We start from the raw sequence: 20,365 nt of genomic DNA, 5'->3' as shown, positions 1-20,365 counted from the left end.
GGTAGGTGAGAAGTTAAAAGGAAAGCCTGATGGAAAACTGAAATGATTCCATCAAGAAAAATTGCTAATTGTGGTTTCTAAACCTTTCCCCCAAGGATGTTTTAAAGCAGGTAGTGAATTTTCATGTGCCAAGCAGGAGGTTCTGTTTATGGCTTTACCCCTGAGGAACAGCAGGAGAGGTGGCCAATGTTCCGTGTGATTGTTGGTCACTACGTGACTCAGTGGTCAAAACAAAACCCGTGGGACCTAACTGCTAAGGCCTGTGCTTCACCATCAGCTGTAACTTCCTCACTTCTTTTTATGGCTGGTGAATCTGGCTCTTTAGAATGGCATCCAGTGCAGCTAGGGCAGCCATGGGTTTAGCATTTAGAATTAAATGAAGGCAAATAGGTGATCTAGGCAGTGCAATATTAGCAACAGGAAGAGCAGCAAGAGCAGTAGCAGTAGTAATAGTTAAGAATAGGAGCAGTAACCACTTATTGTACATGTTGGACACTGTATTTAGCACTTGTTTGGATAGGTCTTCCCTGGTGGCTCAGTGGTAAAGAATCTGCCTGCCAATGCAGGAGACACTGGTTCCATCTCTGGCTGGGAAGATCCCCTGGAGAAAGAAATGGATCCCACTCCAGTGTTCTTGCTTGGGAAATCCCATGGACAGAGGAGCCTGGCGGCCATGGTCCATGGGGTCACAAAGAGTCAGACACGACTGAGTGACTAAACAACAACAACTGGATCATCTCATTTAATTCTCTTGACAGTTCCAGGATGTGGGTTCTGGCTTTCTTCTCCAATAAAGATCAGTCAAGTTGCCCACGGTTACAAGCATTTAAGTGGCAGACTCAGAACTGGACGCAAGGTCTGGCTAACTGCAAAACCCATTCTCTTAATTGTTTCATTTGATTACCTCTCAAGAAAGTGAGCTTTGGTGTAAAAGAAAAATAAATCTGCCAGTTTACGCAGTTATTAAGACTGTGGTGAGGCTATTGAAATACTTTGTCTTTTGATTTTCTTCCTTGGAAAATGCACACAGCCCAGTGGGGTGGTGAGGATTAAGAGGATTAATTAATTGAAAATCTGGCACACAGTAGGCACTCAATAAAGGGCAGTTCCATTTCTTTCTGTGAAAGCCACTTGGATTCCATTGTAAGAAGGAAATCAAGGAAGTGTTAGCTCAAATTAATCCTTTCCAGAGGTCTAAAGCTAGCCTTGCCTGTGTTTTCCCAGCTTGGTAAGGAGGCTCAAGAATATTACAACCCTCAGCGGAATGCCTGCTCCTGAGTAAGCCCTGACCCCTGATGCTTCACAGGAAATGGTGGTGGGTGACTACTTCCATTAAATTGAGTAACTGGTATGAAGATAAGCTCATATGTAGCTGTTTGAGGATTAAGTCTGTAATCATGTGATACTATAGTTACTATGAGAGAAGACAGCTAAAAAACGAACTATAAGCCAGTGAAAATGTTCACATTTGATAATAGCGCTCCTTCTGGTTTGAGAGACTCCTTCTCTGATTGGTTGTTAAAGATTCCAGAAAGCGAGCCCAGTGACCTCTCATCCACTTTGTTATGATTGGGCACTGAGTCACGTTCTCACCTCTAGTCCCCAGTGGCACTCCCTAAATGGCCTTCCTGCCTGGTTTCCAAACCAAGGCCTAGTCATATTCCAACAAAGCTGCTGATAGCTTCCTGCAACAGAGGCCACTTGAGGGGTGCTTGCTCAAGGCCTGGGTTTACGTCATGACTCTGCCTCAGGCTAGGTGAAACTCCTGTCAGTCTCACCAATTGTATTTAGTCTTTTCAGAGATCAGCTTTAGCTTTGTAGAATTTCTCTATTTATGTAAATGTTCTTGTCTTTATTATTTCCTTTCTTCTACTTTAATTTGCTATGTTTTCGCTTAGTTCCTGAGATGAATACTGAGATCACTGACTTTCAGTCTTAATTTCTAATTCATGAATTTGAGGCTATCAATTTCCCTGTAAGCATGGCTTTAGCTGCATCCCACAAGTTTTGCTCTGCTATATTTTCATTATCACTCAGTTCAAAGTATTTTCTAAGTTTTACTATGATTTCTTCTTTTACCTAAAGGTTATTTAGAAGTCTAATACTTAATTTCAAAATATTTGGTAATTTTTTAGTTATGCCTATTTTAAGATTAATTTCTAGCTTAATTCAAGTTAGGGAACATATTCTAAATAATTTCAGTTGTTCAAAATTTGTTGTGATGTGTTCTGTGACCCAGCATATGTTTAATTTTGATAAATATTTCATTCTCAATTGAGATATCTGTGTGTATACATGTGTGTGTGTGAGACAGAGAGAGAGAGAAGTGGGGGAGACTTTATTTGTGTGGTTGAAATCTTCCATATTTTTCCTGATTTGGGGGGCTTGTTTTTTTCTCTAGAATGTGAAGGGAAATAACAACTACCAAGATAGAAATTATAAAAATGATCCAAATCTCAGAATGAAGCACTCACACCTGTATTTTTCATCCATTAGAATTATTTTAGATAAAACTCTTGCTTGTAAGAAAGATGTATATTTGGAAAAGGTTGGTCCAAAGTCTTGCTGTTAGTCTTGGTTTTTCAAGAATAAGGGAGTTACATTAAAATTCCTCATGATGGTGCATTTGTCTGTTTCTTATTTATTTCAGTTCATGATTTTACTTTATATTTTGAGGCCAAATGTACATATTATATATATATATATATATATGTATGTATATGTATATATTTTTATAAATATTATTATACACATATAAGCTTCTTTTATCTTCCTAGTAGACTGACCCTTTTTATCAAATGTTCTTCTTTATCTCCTGTAATGTTTCTTACCTTTAAGCCAGGATTCTTGGGCTCACTTCAAGATGTTTCCCTTTTCTCTGAAATCTTGGCCCCACAAATTCTGGCCTCCTGGGTAGCCTTGAACTCCAACAAGTTTTTTTTTTCTTCCCATGTTATGAGACTTTCAAAAGCTCCATTTAGGTTCCCAGTCTGTTAGTTGCCATGTCATACTTGGCTTCTTCAACTCTTGACCCCAAGTTTCTTATGAATCAGCAGATACATCAATGGGGAAACTGGGGACAGAGGCCAGATTCATATTCCCCTCAAGGCACTTCCCTTCTCTCTGGGATCCTGGTTGCTGAATGTTTGTGCCCCGCCCCCAACTCATGTATGCAAATCCTGATCCTTAATGTGAAGGTATAAGGACGGGGGGTCTTTGAGAGATGACTGTGTCCTGAGGGTGGAGCCTTTATGTATGGGCTTAGTGCTTACATAAAAGAGACCCCACAGAGCTTACTTGTCCCTTCCACCATGTGGGGATGCAGCAAGAAGATGGCCATATATGAACTAAGAAGTAAGCCCTCAGCGGACACTGAATCTGCCAACGCCTTGATCTTGGACTTGACAGCCTTCAGAATTATGAGAGACAAATGTTTGTAGACAGAGGAGCTTGGTGGGCTACAGTCCATGGGGTCGCAAAGAGTCAGACACAACTGAGTGACTAAGCACACACAGATTCAAACCACCTGCTACTATTTTTATTACAGCAGCCTGTGAGGACTAGGACACTGGCCTTTCAAGTCCTTGCTGCTTTGGAAACTCTCTGAGGCCTTCAGCCATGTTCTTTGTATTTTTGACCCATTCTTCTAGTCACTCTCATGAAAGGGCTAGTCTGCAAAAAACTACTCCAGCTTATTGGAAGTGGGTGTCTGGGTGAAGATTTTTGGATGGTCCTTTGACCTAGGTAAGCCTTAGTTTCCACATTAGTAAAATAGAGGCATACAAGACATAACTCAAGGGATTGTTTTGTGGCTTAGATATATGTTAAATGTATGTTATAAGCCTAAAAGCTATTTGAACACAAGTCTTTACATGATTGAGGTTCCTGATGCAAAAATGGTGGTGGGTGTCCATATTAGGCAGTTGTTGACATGGACAGGTCTACCTAGGGGTGTGAATAGAAGTGACTTCGGGAAAAAAAAAAAAATGACTTCAGATGGGAGCTTTGGTTGTTGTAGCTGGTGAGTTCATCATTTTTTCAAATAACCAGTCACCTCCTCGTGGTGTTTAGAGGTCCCAGAACACTATTCCAAACACTTTCTCCAAGGACTGACTTGAAAAAATCCAAGGCCATCTACAAGGTCCTTGGACTACTCTTTCCCAAGTAAATAGCCTTTTAGTAAGCAGGAATTTATCAAAAATTATTTGAAAGAATGGAAAAGACAGGTATATGTACTTCGTTCTGAGATCTGGGCCACTGTGATAATTTCTACTCTGTTAGTAACAATCTGTTAGTTACTCTGTTAGTTACAGGTTTATCCGTGACTTTTCCCAGTGAACGAGTCTTGCTCAGTTCGGGTTAAATAGAAGAGTTGCACAACTTGTTGGTCTATTCAGAGTAAACATTTGCATCAGTTTCAGTTCTTTCCCTTACGGTCCTGACAGTTCCACACTTACCTACAAGTTGCAAAACTCTCTGGCTTTTTTTCCCTGTGCAAGGTCAACACCATTCTTGAAGCACAAAGATGCATTTGTCCATCCCTTGACTGGTCTTTTGGAGAAGACCACTTTACTTCTTCCCTGCCGAGTGGTGGGTGGGTGTTAAGACCTGCTTCTAGGCCATTCTACCTGGCATTTGAAATATCTGTTCTGTCTGACATTTGAAAAAATTGCCTTTTTATGCTTATTATCATGTCCACTCTTTTAGAAGTCCCAGAATCCTGATGTCTTTTTGTCCATATGAAACCCACTGTGACGTGAAGCTGCCATTAAGGTCTGCACAATGCAGTCACCAATCAGGCCTCAAATACACTTGACCTACAAATGTTAGTTCAGAGGGGTATCAACTTGATTCAGGGTCACCCATTAAAACTTGAACTCCAACCAGCCCTTTGAATTGGCTAAAAAGCTCCTTGATTGCCCTGATGAAATAGACCACCAGACAGTACAGGGGTCAGTGAGAGGGGAAATTCTGGATGCTAAAGTCAGGGTTCTCATTTGGAGGATGTGGAGGTGGGGAAAACACTTTCCAAATGCCAATACCAGGCTATACTTTAGGCCTAATGAATCATAACCCAGAGCAGAGGCACCTCTTCCCTTCCCCTTGTTTTACTATCCAGAAAAAGCCATGGTGCCAAAGAGCAGAGTGGGTTGAGGGCACTGGTATCTGTGGGTGGTAAGTGTGGCACCATTTTGATTATGCCAAGGTTCAAAAGAAGTCAAGAGAGAAATTACTGGACAAGAAAATTCCTGGGTACAAGAGACCTGATTCAGCTATACTGTTTATTCCCTGTGTCTGAAAGTAATTGACTTACTCTCTTAACAATTTCTTAAATAGGAAATGTGCTGATGAGAATAGGTGCTTGATAAAAGTTTAGTGCTTGACTGTTCGTTCCTGTTGTTGATGCTATTCATGCTATCACTAAAATGATGAAAAATTAGGTGTTATTATCTGCAGTGCCTTTGGAGAGTCCAGATAAACACTGGCTGCCTGGTTGAAGGTTGATTTATACTGAATACTTCCTCATTATGCTAACCACAAATCTCATGACCAAGTTGATTTCCCCTTTCCCCATTCTCAAACTTTTCGGAATACTCATTGACAGCATATTAACTCTCTTGAAAAGAAGTTTGGCAATATGTATAAATGGGATCAATTAAACAGAGGGTTTCCCTGGTGGCTCAAATGGTAAAGAGTCTGCCCAAAATGCCGGAGACCTGGGTTTGATCCCTGGGTTGGGAAGATCCCCTGGAGAAAGGAGTGTCTACTCACTCCAGTATTCTGGCTTTGGAGAATTCCATGGACAGAGGAGCCTGGTGGGCTACAGTCTATGGGGTCACAGAGTTGGACATGACTGAGTGACTTTCATTTTCACTAGAGAGCTATCTAAAGAAATTGACAGACTCCTAAATTTTTTCTGTATCTGGGACAGTTGTTAACACTAAAATGTTATTTGGATGAAGTCAGGGTTCCTTTTTGTTCACTACTGAATTCTCAAGACCTAGCACAATGCCTGGCACAGGAAGGTATTCAATAAATATTTGTTTAATGAATGAATTAATAATTAAATGCTACCTACATGTCTCCGGATAAATCATTAATGTGTCTCACCCTCATTTTTCTCTCCTATAATACAGGATTAATAATACTTAATCCTTGGAGTATTTGAAAAAAAAATAGAGGTAGTGGATGCTATGATTTGCAGCCTGGATTCTCTTTAAAGCATGAAGCGCTCATTCCCTCCACTGTTGGGAGTTTAACAGCTGACAGCTCTCAACTGACTCCCACTTTGTGACTTGTCTCAGTTGCAGAGAGCCACCTAGCCCAAGGTCATGCTCTGTTCCTGGGGCATCCCACCCCCAGTGCCTATCCACCACAGTATTTGAAGGCTTAGCTCCCTTCCTCCAACTCAGGATAACTCTGTTGAGCCATTTTAGCTCTAGAGTGCCCCCTGCATCAGCTGAGGCCTTCAATGGAACTGCATTACAGTCCAACTTCTTTGCCTACTTCTGTTTCTCACCCCTCCCTTCCCTAGGTGTTGATCCCAAGAGCAAGCCCTAGTAAATTTCCTGCATTCTGATCTGTGTCTCAGCCTCAGTGTCTGCTTTCATAGAATCCAACCAGAAACGGAACATTGTTATTGTTGTTCAGTCACTAAGTCATGTTCGGAGCATAGTGTATGCTAAATAGAACACTTACTGGGTCTGGCAGTCAAAGAGGGGCAAGGATCCACTAGAATACATGGCTGTTTCTCCAAGCCCAAGAAGCGGTCTCTTTCATGAGTTCTGACAGTCCTAATAAAAGTGTTTTCTGTTAAATCCTCATGGATGAAGATCAGGGAAGGAGTTGCTGTATTGGCCTACCCACCGATGTCTCTTCCAGTCAGTACAGTGTAGTAGGTGAGCAGGTGGACTTTGGAATCAGACAGCCCTGACTTCAGATACCAAGCTTGCCATTCACCAGTTATGCAACTTTTGGCAATTCAATCTTTCTTACCCTCGGTTTCTTCATCTACAGAATGAGGATTATAAGAATTCTTAACCTCCTAGGGTTGTTATGAGAATTAAATGAGATAAAGTAGGTATTGCTCATAGCATGGGGCTAGTTAGTGCATAATAAAAAGAGTTGTTATTATGCCATGATCAATGGAGATTTATAACACAATCAAGGCCCCGAAATGACTTTACAGATACAGAGAGCTGGGCTCTGATCATGTAGGCAATTGTAAACATCTCTGCGGTAAATACAGAGATGTATCAGGCCCAGATCCCACTCCAGGGAAGGACTTTGTACTCCAGCTATCAGCTTGGTCTGCGTTTGCTTCAGCTGTGGGAAGCCACCTCAGCCCAGGAACACATGGCCTTTACAATGACCGAGGGAAAAGAGGGGAATAAAGTCCCAACCGTTTTAGTCCAACACAGGAGTGCTCCTGGGCTCCCCAGGAGAGCGGGGATTGAGAGAGATTTTGTCCCCAGCCTGCAACACATTTCAGCTTCTCGCTCTGACCCATCCTGCTTCCACATCCCCCTCTCCAGAGCTGTGGAGCCCTCATAAATAGGCTTCACCCCAAACCCCATCTCAGGGTCTGCTTCAAAGAATCCAGCCTATGACAAAGACTGAAAGTGAAATGAAAGGGTACCTCTTCAGGTTCCACTCCCCCATAACGCCCTCCCCCACTCCCTTTGTTCATCCTTTTATCTTTCAATCTTATCCCTTTGTCTGTGTTTTGTACTCTCCATATTCAGAGCATTTCGTTTTAATGGCCTGTTGTACACAGCTTGTCCACGAGCTGTCAGGTCGTGGCAGAAGCCTATTTAGACAAGTTGTCAGGTTGAACGGGAGAAGAAAAAAAAAATCCTAAATCAATGTGTTTTCGCATGCAATCACACGTGGGCTAATTTATCTGCAGTCGCGTTCTACCCTGCCAGTTTGGCATAAGGGTCCTCAGACAAGGGGGCTGCAAGTTGGCTGATTAACAGAGCGATTTTTATTGGGAGAAGGACAACACCATTGTTTTATGGTAATTATCACCATTTGAACCTGTGCACACGCTCATGGGGAAGATTAAAGGAAAGGCTCTGTATGGATGATGAAGCAGCTCAAAACACGCACGGGCTCGAGGGCTAGAACTATTGAGAATATTAACATTCTCTACCTTGGAAAAAGCCCCTGGGAGGCGACAGATTGGCTAACTTTTTAAATAGTCCTTGTGCCTTATCTGTGGGACTGAATGCGAGTGCGTTCTGTTTCTAGGGCTGGGAAAACAGTAGGATGACTTGCTTGGAGATTAACAGTCAAGTCCATTTCAAGGGTAAGAACAGAGCCAGTCTTTATGAGGTGTGAACTAGGCCATTCAACATCCTCCCTTACACGTTACAAAAACCAAAACCAAACCCAAATCCAAAAAGCAGCACTCAAACACGCATATGAGGTTTCTGTTTTTTTTTCCAGAGAGTGTTGTGGCTGTGGTGGTTTTACACTTGAAACACACCACAAACTTCAAAATACTTACCAGGTGAATTGAAAACTCCAGCTGGGGAAAACACAGACTTTAGTATTTTTTTTCTTTGATATTTGATAATTCTCTTTGCATCTTTGTCCATTCCCACTGCCATATCTGAGTTTAGGACAAGGACAAAGCGAAATAAGTCTGTCACTGCAAGGCAAAGCAGACAAGCAGAGAGCTATAAAAATGGCTTGCCGACTGGAAATGGCTGTTTTAAGGGTTTGTGGTGTATGATTAACTTAAAAGAATCTTGCTCAAATTGTCAAGAATAAACTCTTTGGGGTCTGCAGGTGTATCGGTGGCTAGAATTAGAAACACGGTAATGGGGACTATGACTTTTGGAGATCGCCCCACTTCTACGACTTTCTCTGCTTTTTATTTTTATTCCCTTAACAAGTAAGAATCATTAAATGCTCTTCTTGTGGCTGGAGCAGGAGAGAGAAAGGGCAGGGGCATTTCTGAGAATCATTTTGTTAAGAAAACCCAGGCTCACGGATCAAAACAGCTCTCTTCCCTCCCAAACGAACAAGAAAGATACATGTCTGGGCACTCTGGAACTCCTACCCAATCAAGAAATGCTTGCTCCATAAGGGAACATTGGAAAGTTGAGCTGCTAAGAGCTATTTTAGAGCCCACAACCAGGCTTCCATTCTGCTGCCATTTCTAGAATGTCTTAGAAAGACAGAGAGATTTCATAATTGAAAAATAAAACATTGAACATGCAAATGTAATAGTTTGTTTTCACCTTTTATAAGGCCACTGAAATTTTTTGCTCAGGGAGAGGAAATCAATTCTCCATTAAAAGAAGATGCTCAGTGTAAACAAGGCATATCATTTGCTTTGTAATTATGAACTTAGATGAAACTGGCAATAGGATATGAACCAGATATGTTTCAGCTGTAGCTTCATGCCTGAGCTTTTTTTTTTTTTAATCATTATCTGATTTCTCTCGATTTACTGAAATTTTCTAGAAAACAAATTTTGGCCTCCATTTGGTTTTTCTCAAAATCACCAACGATGGTTTACTCACTGATTCCTGTGGTATAGCCAGCCAGTGTCAAGTACTGTGCTAGACGCTGGAAACAGAGCTAAAGGCACAGCCTTTGTTTTCAGGTTGCACATGGTCTAAGGGAGGAGTGGGCAAAATGAGAATTATTGAGCCAGTGAGTTATGAGAACCGACTCTTTGACAGAGCTGCCTCACTGTCCCCCAGCTACTAGTCTGAGTGCTTCCATGTATCATCGCTTCATCCTTATGACAACCCTGTGAGGTTGTTGCTCAGTTGCCAAGTTGTGTCCGACTCTTTGTGACCCCATGAACACCAGGCCTCCCAATCCCTCACCATCTCCAGAGTTTGCCCAAATGCATGTCCATTGAATTGGTGATGCCATCCAAGCATCTCATCCTCTGTCATCCCTTCTCCTACTGCCGTCAATCTTTCCCAGCATCAGGGTCTTTTCCAATGAGTCGATTCTTCGCATCAGGTGGCCAAAGTATTTGAGCTTCATCTTCAGCATCAGTCCTTCTTATGAATGTTCAGGGTTTATTTCCTTTAGGATTGACTGCTTTGATACGATGTTACCTCCCCTGTGAGGTAGGTAACCTTATTAACTCCAGTTTTCACATGGGGAGAGGCACAGAAAGGTTGTTATTTGCTGAAAATCACGCAGCTAGTAAGTGGCAGAGCCAGAATACAAAGGCAGTCAGACAAGTTCAAAGCACATGCTCTTCCCCAATACTAGGGGTTGGGTGGGATTGAGGTGGGGGCTTGGAATGGGAAATAGTCAAGGCAAGCTCTCCAGAAGAGATAACATAACAACCTCAAAAATATCTCCATTGGCCATGTCAGGATGAATATGTATGGAAACCTAATTACTGTGTAGGGCAGAAGGCTGAGGGCAAGGAGCTAGTTTCCAGGACTCGGCTCCAGGGAAGAAGGATCCACAGTGCCTGAGGATGGCCGTGCTGTAGGCCAGTGTTTCCACAACTGTGGTCTTGAAACCTTAGTGTTCTCTGAGACAATGGTGCACACTTGGACAAAGAGGGTTCCAGGATCAAATAAGTTTGGGAAACGTTTGGTTCAACAGAGGAAAATAGGTTTCTTCAGATTTGAAAGGCCCTTAACAGACTCATGTACCCTGTGGAACACCAAGAGGGAAATAGAATCCGAGCACAAATTCTTCCTTCATAGAAAGTCCTACGAAGACCTCATAGAATAAGTGGGTCCCAGAGAACACAGTCTGTGAAATGATGTCTTCCAAGAGGCATGGAGGGGCTCAGGCGGGCTGGAAGCCCAAGGCCTGCTCTGTCCCTTGACGGGATGGTAAGAGAAGACCTACACTGGGTGGCCGGTGCTGGGTTTAGTGTTCAGTGCCTTTTATTTTGTCAGTGACCTGGCTCGTGTCTAATTACTTGAGCCCTCTCCCTGTTCCTTTGGTCCCTGGTCTCCTCCTCAAGGTTGTGGACTGTTCTAGTTCACCTTGAGGACCTGTGAAGCCAGCTTGTTTCTCTAGCAGATGGTCAATTTCTGAGGTTTGCAACCAAGAGAGTTGCCTGGTACACCCAGGATGTAGACTCCATCTCCTCTGGGCCCTCGTAGATGTTCCAGCTCCAGATCTGATGGCCAAGCCTAGTTCCTCTGGACTTGGCCTTTGAACATGAAGAATCTGTTAGCCTTAACTTTTTAGTTGGCTAGGCTTCTCCTGCTGGTTTTTCCTAACTAAACTTGCCCTGTTTCTCCCTGCTCTTCCTTCCTCCTTTTCTCTCTCCCTCCTTGCCTTCTACCCTTCCCTCCTTTGACATTTATTATGCAAGTTCTATGGGAGCCACTGAATTAAATTTTAGTACTGTCTCACATGATTTCTGGTTCCAAACCAACTAGCTAAACTCAGGTCAAATGACTTTGCCATAGCTTGGTGGGTTGAGGGACATAGTTATTGTAAGGGCATGTGTGAGGGGCTGTGTGAAAGACTAGACAAGAACCATATCCTTCACATATGGTTTGCAAGTGCATGTAGATCCTGTTGTGTGTAGATACTACTGGGATTCATAAATATATCTTAACTTATATGAATTAACATTGCTTTTGTCATTATGTATTTTTTAATCAAAGCATACTATAAGTGCTATTATCTTGTTCAGTTCAGTTCAGTTGCTCAGTTGTGTCCAACTCTTTGCAACTCCATGGACTGCAGCATGCCAGGCTTTCCTGTTCATCACCAACTCCTGGAGCTTACTCAAATTCATGTCCATTGAGTCAGTGATGGTATCCAACCAACTCATCCTCTGTCGTCCCCGTCTCCTTCCATCTTCAATCTTTCCCAGCATCAGGGTCTTTTCAAATGAGTCAGTTCTTCGCATCAGGTGGCCAAAGTATTGGAGTTTCAGCTTCAGCATCAGTCCTTCCAATGACTATTCAGGACTGATTTCCTTTAGGATGGACTGGTTGGATCTCCTTGCCATCCAAGGAACTCTCAAGAGTAGTGTCTATGAATTCTTTGATATTGAAAGCGGACGGGGTCCTTTATTCTGCCTTAACCTCAGGCTTTGGAGTCATCCAAACTTGGGGTCAGATTTCACTTCTGTCACATATTAGCTCGGTTACTTTGGGCCAGTTGCTTAACTTTGAAAACCTTAATTCCCTTACCTGAAAATGGAAATCATACCTGCTTCATGGGTTTCCATGGAGATGAAATGAAGTCATAAATGTAAATCATCTGACAAGTTGCATTGTGGCTCGATAAATAATTATCGATATTGTTAGGAAGAAATAGAAAGGAGGTAGGGGAGGAAGAGAGAGGAGACTGATGGAAAAGCATTAGCCATGAGCTAGGTAGGAGATGGGGATACCAAGGGAGATTGAAAACAGCTTTCTCTGCCATTATACATCTTCTGCCATATCTTTTACTCTTCTGAGGTTTAGCAGAAGTTCATAAACTGAAAAGAACAAGCAACATTCTGACAGACATGCTGACCAACGCTAGGAGACACTTGTGTTTTTGCTACCCCACATCTGAGCCATGTTCCTATATTCCTGGATGGAGTTTGGTGGGAAACAAAAGAGGGGAGCAGCACCCAGTGTTTAGTGGTGACTTCCAGTGACGGTGGCAGCGATCAGAGGCGGCAGTGCTTGGGATTCTTGCTGCACTAACCTATATGTGCTGGTGGTCATGAGCTACTTTTATCACCTCATCTTGCTTTTTTGTCAAGTCTGTGAGCTAATTAATATCTTGCCCACAGATTCTTCTTCAGCCTCAGTTCTCTAGGGTCAATTTCTGAGGTTTGCAAACAAGAGAGCTGCTTGGTACACCCAGGATGTAGACTCCATCTCCTCTGGCCCCTCTTAGATGTTCTGGCTCCAGATCCAATGGCCAAACCAGAGCTTTTCTGCCCAGCCCCATTTACATGGCAGAGACGTTGTGAATGACATTCTGTCCTGGTTCTACAGCCTGTCTACCAGCGTGGTTGGTGGCAGAGACCCCATCATACTGTATCTTCTCTCTTTCCTTCTGTGTCTGTCTCTGGCTGTCATGGCGGTGGGACGGGGAAGGGGGGCAGTGGAGGAATGACTGCAAAGGCTGCCTAGTGCCATGTGCAGCAAGGTCTTAACTGGTGGCTCTGTTTTACTGATAAGTTATCTTTGTAGGGTCACTTCGTTGCAGAGATGACAGCAGTTAAACCCACGTGTGGGGTGGCAGACAATGCTAATTCTCCCTATTCTGTCCTCTCCTCCCTCCCTCCACATAGTGTCCCCCAAGAATTGGCCCTCCAGGACACCCTATGGATGCCCCGGTCCAGCTCATGCTGTTGTTTGTTGTGGGAGAGGATGAGGCAGGGGTGAGTCCTGCTCCGAAATCTCAGGCTCCCTGAAAGTGCTCCACAGATCCCACATGCCTGCAAAGCGCTCTTGTTTTGTTTTCGCATTTCAGATGTTAATTATAAGGAAGAGAATTAGGCATATAAAACAAATTACATTGGCAGCGTTTGCTTCACTCGTTCACCACGGGCCCAGGCGCCCCTAATGAGATGTGACTACAGATCATCGCACTTCCTGCAAACAGCCAGTTGCTTCTAACATGGCAGAGCCTTCCTTGTGTTGCCTGAGAATTAGCCACAGGTGTAGCATTTGACTTGGGCAAGCATCACCCACCCAGGGGTGGTTGGTTAGGTCAACAGCAGGAAGAGGAAGGGGGAGAAGAGAGAAAGTGAGAGGCAGATACCCAAGGCTTTAGAGCTTCCTCATAATTTCCATTAGGCGCTCCTCTTCCACCTCAAATAAATGCATAAGCCAAGAAAAAGCAGTGTATCTCTGTCCTTTCTATAGCAAGCAATTCTGCACCTGCCACCAGATACAGGCAGAGTGGTGTTTTTTTTTATCAGCATTTAATAATATTAATGTCCCCAGTGGAGAACAAACGTGCATTCTACCATGGGTCGAAAACTGTTTGTGGGCTAATTGGAAAACATTACTTAATGTTTTCTTTAATTAGAATTAATTACAAGACCCGAGTAAAGAAATAAGTCCATACGTGAGATTCTAAGACCTCACACTGTGATGTGAAATTTCCCTAGGAGAATTTGTCCTAAGAGAATACCTGTGGCAGCCTATAGAATATGTGTACGTAAATATCTGTCTTCCTTGTGAGCATGACTCTTCTAACATTATTGAGATCAGCACAGGTATAATTGACTTATTGGCTTAAAAAAAGGAGAAATATGATATTGGATCAGAGGAGCCTACTTAGGGGCTGTGACTTCTTGGGTCAGTCAACTACTCTAATGGCTATGGCATTTGGAGCCTTGGTTCTTTCATCTGTAAATGGCTGGACTAGAGTTCTCTAACGGAGAAGGCAATGGCACCCCACTCCAGTACTCTTGCCTGGAAAATCCCATGGACAGAGGAGCCTGGTAGGCTGCAGTCCATGGAGTCGCTAAGAGTCAGACATGACTAAGCGACTTCACTTTCACTTTTCACTTTCATGCATTGGAGAAGGAAATGGCAACCCACTCCAGTGTTCTTGCCTGGAGAATCCCAGGGATGGGGGAGCCTGGTGGGCTGCCGTCTATAGGGTCGCACAGAGTCGGACACGACTGAAGCGATTTAGCAGCAGCAGCAGCAGAATTCTCTAAAGTAATTCAAGCTTGATTATTCCGGGTTTCTCGTTTCCTACCCCACGGTTTTGTCTTGAGATTGCTAACCATGAGACATCAGAATTGAGGCGGGGGTAAGGAAAGTTTTTGAAATAATGGAACAGATCTAGAGAAGTTATTTTGATTGGAGTTCCAACTTTTAAAGATAGTCAATGTATTTATCTCTGAAAACTGCGTTTTTAAAGGAGCAATACAGCAGTTTTTGAGCTGAGTCAAATGTGCCTCTGAGAACAATCCATTAGCAACTTCTGACTACATATGAGTTTGGATGAATCAAGCTGTATTCTGCAAAACCATATGTGCATGTAGGTACAACCATCCTGTGCTGTAAACATCTCCCAAACCATGTTCTGAGGACCACAAGTATTCTGGGATCTATAAGTTTGAATGCAGTGGAGAGGGAAATTCTGTGGTTAAAGAAATTTTGGGAGTGCTGAAACAAATTATTTTGCAGGTTTCTTCATAATAGGATCCACAGAGCATTTGTCATGCCAAGGGGCTGTGTGATTTTACTGGGACATGCAGTTTGTGGTGTGTGATCTTATTTGACTTTTGAACCCCTTTATGCATATGTCAACAATTCATGGGAGACCAGTGTCCTGCAGAATCAATTTAAGAAAAAACATGTTACATAATCAGAACATGTTATTTTAAGATTTCAGCTAAAAGTCCAAGTAGAACAAGCCTAGAAGAAAGAATAAACTAGAAAATTACAGAAAAATGTGGACTTTGATCAGTTTCCTTAGTGAAAGGATTCAAATAAGAATAATTATTGTTAGATTAAGTGCAATCAAATGATTTTTTTATAAGTGGAAAATGCAAAACCCAATGATATGTTAAGTAAATTTGATTTCTTTAAAAGATAGAGAATTCTGTTTTGCTCTTAGAACATTTTTAAGTTGTGTCATTTAGAGGGCTATAGAAAAGATACATGATTGATAGCAATTTTATTTTTCCATTTTAATAGCTAGTAAATCAAAATCTATTCACATAAAGAAGGAATCATATTTTCCTTGTGCTAAGAAACCAGCAGGTAAATGTCTTAGTGTCATAAAGGGGATTGTTGGTATGATGTTCTTGTTATTAACATGAGTTAGGTATGATATATCCAAAGAAATTCTGTTTTGCAAATAAGCATTAAATAAGGCCTCCTCTAGAGAACAAAGATGACCCCTGGAATGTAGTTAGCAAGACAACCAGTAAAGATGTAAGAGTCAGAAGTTACCAGGATAAGGATATTTCTCATGCAGGTAGAAAATTCTTTTTTCCCAAAGTCATAAGATTGTGCCTATCAACAAAACAGATGTCTCAGGAAGAAATTTTAAAGCGAGTAAAAAATTTCATCCTGAGCATAAAGAGTTTGTGTACTCATTTGTTAGAAATGCCATCTAAAACTCAATTTATTATTTTTTATTTTGATTAACAATATGTCTTTGTTCCTCTTTCTTCTTCCGTTCCTCATGTTGCTTAGCACCCATTATTGGTGATGTCAGGAGGAAGGGAAAAAGAAAGGATTAAAAAATACCACAGAATAATTTATCAGAAGGAGTACTTCCTGAATGCACTGTAATTTTGCTCTCAAGTAAGAATTTTAAACCTTTACTGAGTGATTCTTTGTCTCCTGGGAAAAGGAGGTTTCCCTTCTTGGGTGGGTCAGCGCTCCCGTCTGCCTCACATCAGACCATCCCTCATCGTAACTGCGGCTATTATGCTGCTAGTTGAAAAGACCCTGGATTTATGCTGTACAGCATGGGCAAATGGGACACCGGCCTGTAAAGTTTGATTGATCGGATCTATAGGAGGCCGTCTGAATGCCACCGAGGTGTGTGTCTGGTGTTCCTTAGTCCCTGCAGCAAGCTGCCATGGTGGGGCTGAGCTGGGCCACTTCAGGCGGCCTGTACTTCTCAACCTCACTCAGCTTAGCTGTGGTGACACAGGCCAGGGGCAGTGCAAGCTGTCTGGGGCTGTGTGCTAACCACGAATGACAGATACCTTTGCCACTGGCTCGTGCTTCCCAGTGGTAGATTCTTAACTAGAAACAGTGGGAAAACCACCCTTCTCCTCCAAAGGGGACTGCAGGGGTGAGGCCTGACTTGTATTTCACATTGTAATGAAAACATGGTTACATGCCAGCAGGATATTAAAACTATAAATACTGTAAAAGATGAGTTGGCAAACACTGTTTCCTCAGAGAAGTCTTTTCTTATGCCTCAGACTGGGTGAGGACCCTCTGTTATATAATGCCCTGATTTCTTCCTTTGTGGCATTCACAGGTATTGTAATAAATGAATGCATTATTTAATTATTTCTTGTGCTAAGTCACTTCAGTCGTGTTTGACTCTCTGCGACCCTGTGGACAGCAGCCCACCAGGCTCCTCTGTCCATGCGACTCTCTAGGCAAGAATACTGGAGTGATGAGGTGGATGAAACTGGAGCCTATTATACAGAGTGAAGTAAGCCAGAAAGAAAAACACCAATACATTACATTAACGCATATATACGGAATTTAGGAAGATGGTAATGATAACCCTGTATACGAGACAGCAAAAGAGACACAGATGTATAGAACAGTCTTTTGGACTCTGTGGGAGAGGAAGAGGGTGGGATGATTTGGGAGAATGGCATTGAAACAAGTATAATATCATATAAGAAATGAATCACCAGTCCAGGTTCGATGCAGGATACAGGATTCTTGGGGCTGGTGCACTGGGATGACCCAGAGGGAGGGTACGGGGAGGGAGGTGGGAGTGGGGTTCAGGATGGGGAACACGTGTATACCCATGGTGGATTCATGTTGATGTATGGCAAAACCAATACAAATATTGTAAAGTAATTAGCCTCCAATTAAAAAAAAAAAAGAATACTGGAGTGGGTTGCCATTTCAATTATTTCTTATTGGCCCCCAAATATTTAATGTTAATTCCATATGGATAAAGATCTCTCTGTCCTGCTTCCTAACACACAGGGCAAAATACAATTTTAGCCCTGCCCTGCCCTCCCCTCCCCTTTCCTTCTCTCCCCTTGCCTTCATGAATAATTTAGCCCTAAAGCCATTAGGTGGGGGCAGAACAGGATAGGTGTCCCTGATGGCAAGGGGAGTGGCTGTCAGAGTCCTTGCAGGGGGAGGATGGCATCCATGCCCTCACACAACCAGAGGACGGGCTCCTATAACTTACATCCCGTAACAGGAAACTCTTGGCCTACTCAGCCACTTTAGGAAGCAGGGAGAGGGCCATCAAATTTTGAGTGCAATTAGACAAAACATCTGTTAGGCTGATTTTTTTTTTCGTTGTTTCAACCAGTTCTTGTAGCCTTGTAGAGACAGACCATTAGTTAATTTAGTTTGATGGCCAGTAGTGTATGTGCTAATTGAATTTTTGACTGGATGTTTGGGAATCATAAAAAGATATATTTTTGTGTGTGTATGGTGTAACAAAAAGACCACAGCCTTTGAAATCAGACAGATTTAGCTTTAGCCTCAGTTTCTTCATTAATATAATAGGATTGATAATAGATTTGCTTGCAGAATTGTGTTAATTACCTAAAATAAGCTGTCCATATTCATTCATTATAGACTCTTGACATAAGATGCTCAAAGACAGGGGTGCTTCATATTTTTTGTGCCATGGACCCCCTTGACAGTCTTGTGAACCCTATGGATTCTTTCTTAAAAGAATGTTTTTAAGATGTTTCAAAAGTATACAGTATTAAAAACAGAACCAGTTACATTGAAATATAGTTATCAAAATATTAGTAAACACACTTGTGATATAGTAATTTATATGTTCTATTGATATATTCAATGGCAAGATCTAGTGACAGATCCCATAACTGCCAAAATTTTGAGGCAGAGATGGGCATAAATGATATACTGAGATATTCTGAACAACTGTAATGATACAAACAAATCTATGATATTTATTGGTAGCAAAGACATAACAACTACTATTAAAACTGGGGTCTGTTTCCTATACTTATAAACAAACAAAATGCTACATTTTAGTTAGAGGTTAGCTTCTATAAAAATGTCAGAGTTTTCCCATTTAAGTTCACAGACCTCTGAATGCTAGTGTCAAATTTCTCCATGGAGCTCAGGTTTAAAACCCTGATTCAAACTAACATTGGGCTTCCCTGGTGGCTCAGTGGTAGAGAATCCTTCTGCCAGTGCAGGACACGTGGGTTCGATCTCTGGGTCGGGAAGATCCCCTGGAGGAGGAAATGGCAACCCACTCCAGTATCCTTACCTGGAGAATCCCACGGGCAGAGGAGTCTGGCAGGCTAGAGTCCATGGGGTCGCAAGAGAGTTGGATATGACTTAACTAAACAATAAGATAACACTGACTTACAAAAATCTTTTTACACCTCTCACCTTTTCTGAAAATTAGTACATAGAGCCTCTCTGATGGCTGAAGAACTTTCTGCCCTCCAACTGCCATCGTGGGTTTGTCTTCACCTGGGGATTCTGGAGCCAAGTCCTGAGGCCACCTGCATCCCCCTCTGTTGTATATTTGATGTCCCAGGGCCTGACCCAGTGGAGCCTGGGTATGCTTAAACCTTTGAAATGTCCAAAACAAGGTGCCTCTGCTTGCTCATTGAGGCCGCATGTATGCCCAGCATTCTTTATGCTTTCTAATTCCCATCCCTGGCCAAGCTGGCTAGGCTTGCTTCTGAGGAAATTCTAATGTAGCCATAGCCACTTGTGTTAAAAAATGATCTCCCTTGCCTCCAGCAAACTATTTGTCCTCTGAACTTTATTTATAAACACACCCATGGTTAAGGCATCTGTTTCTTCACATTCATTTCCCCGGCTCCGGTCTTCCTAGACCAGAAGGACAGTTTCAGCCTGTGGGTAGGCCAGGTGAGAGAAGCAGGTAGCCTGTGAATGAGGCTGGGAAAAGAAAGGCTCACCACAGGCCCCACCGAACAGGCAGATGGAAATGCCAGGGAAGCGCTCTTTCCGTCCTCACCTCCTCTGGAGGTTCAGGGGAAGTAAAACTGAAATGTGATTTTTGCCTCTGCTCAGGCTGTAGAAACAAAGAAGGTGGAGCAATGAAGAATCCAGGAAGAAAATAAAAGCCCCTGTTTCTACATCAGAAAAAAAAAAAAAAAAGCTACAAAAGTTGGAAGAAAATATCTCCTTGCTTTTATCATTGATAAGGATAAAGAATACATGTGGCTTTTTCTGCTTGGAAATTGGCCTCTCACATCAGCTCAGAATCTCACGTCAGCTCGGAAGAAATGATGAAGAAACAACATGGACTTTGCAACTTTGCAGTTCAGTTCAGTTCAGTTCAGTCGCTCAGTCGTGTCTGACTCTTTGCGACCCCATGAATAGCAGCACGCCAGGCCTCCCTGTCCATCACCAACTCCTGGAGTTTACTCAAACTCATGTCCATCGAGTCAGTGATGCCATCCAGCCATCTCATCCTCTGTTGTCCCCTTCTCCTCCTGCCCCCAATCCCTTCCAGCATCAGGGTCTTTTCCAGTGAGTCAACTCTTCGCATGAGGTGGCCAAAGTATTGGAGTTTCAGCTTTAGCATCAGTCCTTCCAATGAACACCCAGGACTGATCTCCTTTCAAATGGACTGGTTGGATCTCCTTGCAGTCCAAGGGATTCTCAAGAGTCTTCTCCAACACCACAGTTCAAAAGCATCAATTCTTCAGCACTCAGCTTTCTTCACAGTCCAACTCTCACATCGATACTTGACC

Source organism: Bos mutus, chromosome X (assembly GCF_027580195.1).
Source record: "Bos mutus isolate GX-2022 chromosome X, NWIPB_WYAK_1.1, whole genome shotgun sequence".
Taxonomy (NCBI): domain Eukaryota; kingdom Metazoa; phylum Chordata; class Mammalia; order Artiodactyla; family Bovidae; genus Bos; species Bos mutus.
This window is presented reverse-complemented; position numbering follows the sequence as displayed.